General features: G+C 39.7%; 1 pseudogene; it reads right to left on the bottom strand.

Moving 5' to 3' along the window:
- The window catches only part of LOC102173550, a 56,515-nt pseudogene continuing 51,004 nt past the window's right edge, over positions 490 to 6,000 (bottom strand).

Raw genomic sequence — 6,000 nt, 5'->3', positions numbered from 1 at the left:
AGGATTTTTCACTTTTATAGAAAAAACAAAAGGCACAGTAGCCTTCAGCACTAGTTTTGCAGCCAGTCACTTCAGAGGCAGAGCTCATCTGGAGCAGCAAGAGTGGCATTGCCAGGTTCCTTTCCCGGGAACTGCACTCAGCATCTTAGCATCAAGACCCATGGCTCTGAACTGTGTCTGTAAGCATCTATCAGTGCTTTATCTCCATTTATTTTCCATACAGTTAGCAAGATGTGCCCTTGGGTAATTGCTTCTTCAGTTTACAAAAGGTTTCATAGAAATGCTGTCTCTTTGGATAGCAGGGGAAACCTGTACACAGTTACCTACATCACTGAATCACTTAATATTAATCTTGGGGTTGTTCCATATCTCCCTTTACTAAAAAAATCCTTGGTTTATATAATGTATTTATAAACATTCTCATTACTGTTATATAAAAAGTTACATCATGTACTGGATTTGATCTCTGCAAGAAAATTATTCCTGCAGTTAAATGGAGTGCATCTTCAGTTCAGCCTGATAATGTTCAAGAAGACATGTTTTCTGAAACAACAAAACATTTAAATATGAGAATTTTAGTGGTTAAACTATAGTGTAAAGACTAATGAATTACAGTGACTCTTGCAAAGAGATGTTCAGGACTCAAATTGTCACGGCCATGAATAACACGGTTTACAAAACATTTAGAATTGGTCATTAGCAAGCAATCACAAGTGAGATAACATAATTAAATAGATTTCTCTGTAGTTTATTAATAAAGTCTTTGTGTTTGCTTAATGTGACTAAGGAGTTTGCATTAGAGATGGTTATTATTTACTTGAGAAGACAAATATAAACTGCCATGTTGAACTTGGATAGCTTTTCCTCCTTGACAGTTTTTTCTATCACAGTCTATCTTGCTGTAGGAAAATAAGAATTATCAAAAGTGGAGAGTGTGTCACTTGCACACTTTTACCATAATTATCTCATAGGTAAATTGATATCTTATTGTGGAGCAACTTGCCAAAGATAACTTCTAATCGTATATATGAATATATATTTTTTCTAATATAGCCTCAGCTGCAATAAGCCAAAGCAGTGTGTGTTCTTGTCCTCTGTGGATTTGGCCCAGCATCAAACACTAGATCTTGCATCTCACAGACACAGAGAAAAAATAGAGGCTGAGTTGAACCCTGCTAAATTAGACACTAAAAATCATTTTTTATTTATGTCTTACTCCCTGCTTCCAGGTAACCACAACAAAAGAAATATTCGAAGAAGTTTTTCTTGCTTTGAGGTCACAATCCATGATACTGCTGGGAACTGAGTGAAACATAGTGTAAAAATAGAAAACTGTCTAATAGTGATTGCCAAATAGAAGTGCCACTTTTTACATGATTTCTAGGTCTGATTCATTGCTTTTGGAAAGCTGGCAACCTTATTTAAAAGTCTGATTTTTCCAGCTCCACGGAAACTTCTCGGGAAATAGGCAACTACAGTTTCTGAGATAAGTTTGGCGCTAGTAGTAGGAACGAGAGAACTTACTGGAGTCAGGGACCAGGAATGCAAGCCCCAGGGATGGTGGCTGAGGCTTCAAAGGGGCAAAAACTATGTGGAAAGCATCTTTTTGTCTCCTAGACAGAAAAGGATACTTTGTGGGAAGTATAACCGAGACTATAAGAACAGATAACGAGTTACGTTTGGTCCTGATTCCCTCACCTTCTTGCGAGGGAAAATTATTTAGCTGTTTCTTTCTTTAAGTATGAGTGAGGGATAATGATAACATCTACTTAGTAATTTAATTGTGAGGATTAAATGGGATAATCCATGTAAACCATCCAGCCAATCTAGTGTTCATTAATGTTATATACTGTTATTAACAATTCTATAAATTGCATCCTATAAAGGGGAGTGGGGGAATTGTTCTTTTGAGTATATTCTCAGCTAGACTACAATAGGATCTTTTTCTAACCAGCGTTCCAACTGTAGATAAAGAATATAGTTGCTCAAACACAAGCCTTAGGGCAGAAAAAGATGAATGATGGCCTTTCTGAAGAGAAATTGGATCCTCCCCCTACTGATACCACTGAAGCCCAATAAATAATGCCAAGAGGGTCTCCAATGCCACCAATGAAAACAAGAGGTATATAATGACAGGTTTGAGATGAGTAATTTTAAAGCATGACAAAAAAGAGTCATTAGGACCTCTAAAATGAATCTGGAGGCTTCCCAGGGCACTATGCTGACCTTCTCCGGGAGATCTAGTTCTTAAGAGTGAACACCAACATCTGTTCTACCTTTGTAGAATGACAGTAAGCAATCACATAAAAGTGATAAAGAACAGCTGTAGCTACAACGAGTTAAAGCATTTCCTCCTCTATTCATGTGAATATGTTTTTGCAGCCTGAAAAGCCTGCTGACATGTGGATAGGAAGGAACGTGCTTTAGGAAAGGGATTGGCTAGAGTCCTCTGGATCTCAAGAGGGGCTTGTACCCTCTGGGTCGTGTGATGCCCAGAAGGGAGACCTATGAGAGTGCTTCATGAAAATAGAGGTTCCAAGGCACCCAAATTAGGGGTCATTTACTACTGATGGAACCTGTGAATTAGAGCTGGGTGGCGATAAACATAAGCTGAGATGTGGAAGTAGTAGGAGTGTTAACAACAGAGACCTCTGGCAATGAGAACAGGTAAGAGCTGAGGCCATGCATACTGATACTTTCAAACCTGCTTAGGGAAAGGCAGATCCTCAAAGGAATGTGCCAAATTGGGCAGAGACAGACTGTCCAAATAAGGCCCCCCTACCCCCAAGTCTGGTTACTATGCAGGAGGATTAGAGCATAGATGGACATTCGTTCTCCCTGGAGACTCTGCTAGACTTTGCCCCTGGTACTGAGCACTTATTCATTCAGACATTTCCCACTTGGTGAATGAATGACAAGCATTACACCCTCTCAGCTTTGCCTGGGCTGATATCTGGCATGTATCATTTCCCTCTTTCCTCCATTTTCCATTGTCAAATCATCCATTAAATTGGATTGAACCCGCCTAAGCCAGCCTGTCATGGAGCACTCAGGAGAGATTACTTTGAAAGGAACAAGACCTTGGCTGTCAGGCAGGTTAGCACAAGCTCTCACCACTCAGCTTCTCACCTCCCAGAAGCCCTGTGACATCCTGGGGGGCTCAGGCTACCTAGCATGCTCCCCCTTCTCAGCACCCTCTCTCCCTGGTGTGGAAACTGTAATTACCCTGTTCTAGCCTCTAGACATTTTTTATTTTTCAAGGAGAGGACAGAGGATGAGGTAGAAAACTGGACATGTGAGCTGTCCTATGACATTTTATATTCAAGTTTCACTGTGTAACCTTCTGAGATAATTTCCCCAACAAGTGTTAGAAAATTTGGGGAAGAATCTTAACTGTGAAACCTTAACTGATGTTTCCGTCAAAAACCATTTGTTTAAACATTAGAGAAGGAAAGGGCCATGAAAGCAAGCTGAATTAGCTCCTTGTTCTTTAGAGAGAACTGAAACACATTTTTCTTTTTTTTTTTTTTAAATTTATTTTTATTTTTATTTTATTTTATTTTTTTTAAATTTTTTATTTTTTTTAAATTTTAAAATCTTTAATTCTTACATGTGTTCCCAAACATGAACCCCCCTCCCACCTCCCTCCCCACAACATTTTTCTTGTACTGATCACTTTCCAGGGAAAGGTGTCTTCTCACCCAAGGCGTAATGGCAGCACCATTGTCAGGAAGGATGAAAAGCATGCTGACTTCAGGTGAAATGGGCAGCTGGCAGCTTTCAGGCTCTGTCCTGAGTGACACTTCATGTGGGTGACAGAGCTGCTGTGCTTCAAACAGGAGCCCGTAATCATCAGAAACTGACTATTGGAGAGAGCTGGAAGGAAAGCTTAGGGGAGAAAGTCTCAAACTAAATATATGCTCCCCAGTATCCTATGCCTGATCCAGGTCTTTGAAAAATCTTATTTGTGAATTCATCTATAGTCAATTCTTTTATTTATTTATTTTTATATAAACAGATTGTCATTGTAGTTCCACAAGGCTGAAGAGGTGATGGTTAGCTTCTCTTGTTTCAAGTCTAAATTCAGGACTAATAGGAGGAGGCACAATTGCCCTATACTTTCTTACATTTGCTTTACTTTTCTAAAAGGAGTATCTGTAATTTCCTCTGCAAATGAAACCTCAATATTGTTGTTATTCAGTCGCTAAGTCATTGTTGTTCAGTCGCTAATGCCATCTTTCTCCCACTCTTTGCAACCCCATGGACTGCTGCATGCCAGGCCTCCCTGTCCCTCACTACCTCCCAGAGTTTGCCCAAGTTCATGTCTGTTGAATCAGTGACACCATTCAAATGTGTGCTGGATTATATTTGCTTTAGTCTGTTCTCTTCCCCCCCCTCCTTATTGCCTTGGTTAAGAATGTTACTAACTTTCACTGGGTTTTTGACAGGTCTCTTAACTAGTTTCTCTACCAATAGTCTTGCCCCTTCAAACCACCTTTCATAATGTTGAAAATGCCGTCCAAAACAAAGCTGATTATGTCATTTTTCTTTTTAAAATCCTTCAATATCTCCCTACTACTTATTGTTCACTACATACTGTCCTTTTAAATGAAATATGCCAGTCAAGCTAGCTCAGGGATTCCAGGAAAAGTCACTATGAGTTGTTCTATTGTACCTGTGAATCCTTGTTCAGTATCTCCTTGCACCTACCTTTTTGGATTTTCTCAGCTCCTTGCTTGACCCTCACGCTGACTTGATATTTGGGTTGACAGCTCACTTTTAGATACATTGATCTGGCTTCATTGTTGGCCTTTTCTTGGACATAATTTCCTATATTCCAACTGACTTCATGTACTACAAAGTTATATTAATTTGCAGTGCAAAGTTGCATTCATTCATCCATCCATCTATTCACTTAAAAATGGTGTCATGCACTATATTAATTATTGAGAACAGGACAGTGAATGAGTTGCCTTGTTTAAAATTGAATTACTTACACTATAGTAGAGAATAGCAACAGTTAGAACCAGACATGGAACAAAGGGCTGGTTACAAATTGGGAAAGGAGTACATCAAGGCTGTATATTGTCAACCTGATTAGTTAACTTATATGCAGAGCAAATCATGTGAAATGCCAGGCTGGATGAAACACAAGCTGGAATCAAGATTGCCAGGAGAAATACCAATAACCTCAGATATGCAGATGACACCACCCTTATGGCAGAAAGTGAAGAACTAAAGAGTCTCTTGATGAAAGTAAAGCAAGTGATGAAAAAGCTGGCTTAAAACTCAATATTCAAGAAATGAAGATCATGGCATCTGGTCCTATCACTTCATTGCAAATAGATGGGGAAACAACGGAAACAGTGACAGACTTTATTTTCTTGGGCTCCAAAATCTTTTCATATGGTAACTGCAGCTGTGAAATTAAAAGACTCTTGCTCCTTGGAAGAATCAGTTCAGTTCAGTTGCTCAGTAGTGTCCTACTCTTTGTAACCCCATGGACTGCAGCACACCAGGCTTCCCTATTCATCACCAACTCCCGGAGCTTGCTCAAACTCATATCCATCAAGCTGATGATGTCATCCAACCATCACATCGTCTGTCATCCCCTTCTCCTCCTGCCTTCAATCTTCCCCAGCATCAGGGTCTTTTCGAGTGAATCAGTTCTTCGCATCAGGTGGCCAAAGTACTGGAGTTTCAACTTCAGCGTCGGTCCTTCCAATGAATATTCAGGACTGATTTCTTTTAGGATTGACTGGTTGGATCTCCTTGCAGTACAAGGGACTCACAAGAGTCTTCTCCAACACCACGATTCAAAAGCATTGATTTTTTGGCACTCAGCTTTCTTTATAGTCCAACTCTCACATCCATACACGACTCCTGGAAAAACCATAGCTTTGACTAGATGAAACTTTGTTGGCAAAGTAATGTCTCTGCTTTTTAATATGCTGTCTAGGTTGGTCATAGCTTTTCTTCCAAAGAGCAAGCGTCTTTAAA

The sequence above is a fragment of the Capra hircus genome, chromosome 3 (genome assembly GCF_001704415.2).
Source record: "Capra hircus breed San Clemente chromosome 3, ASM170441v1, whole genome shotgun sequence".
Classification (NCBI taxonomy): Eukaryota; Metazoa; Chordata; class Mammalia; order Artiodactyla; family Bovidae; genus Capra; species Capra hircus.
Note: the sequence above shows the minus strand (reverse complement) of the source record. Positions and strands in the feature narration are given on the sequence as shown.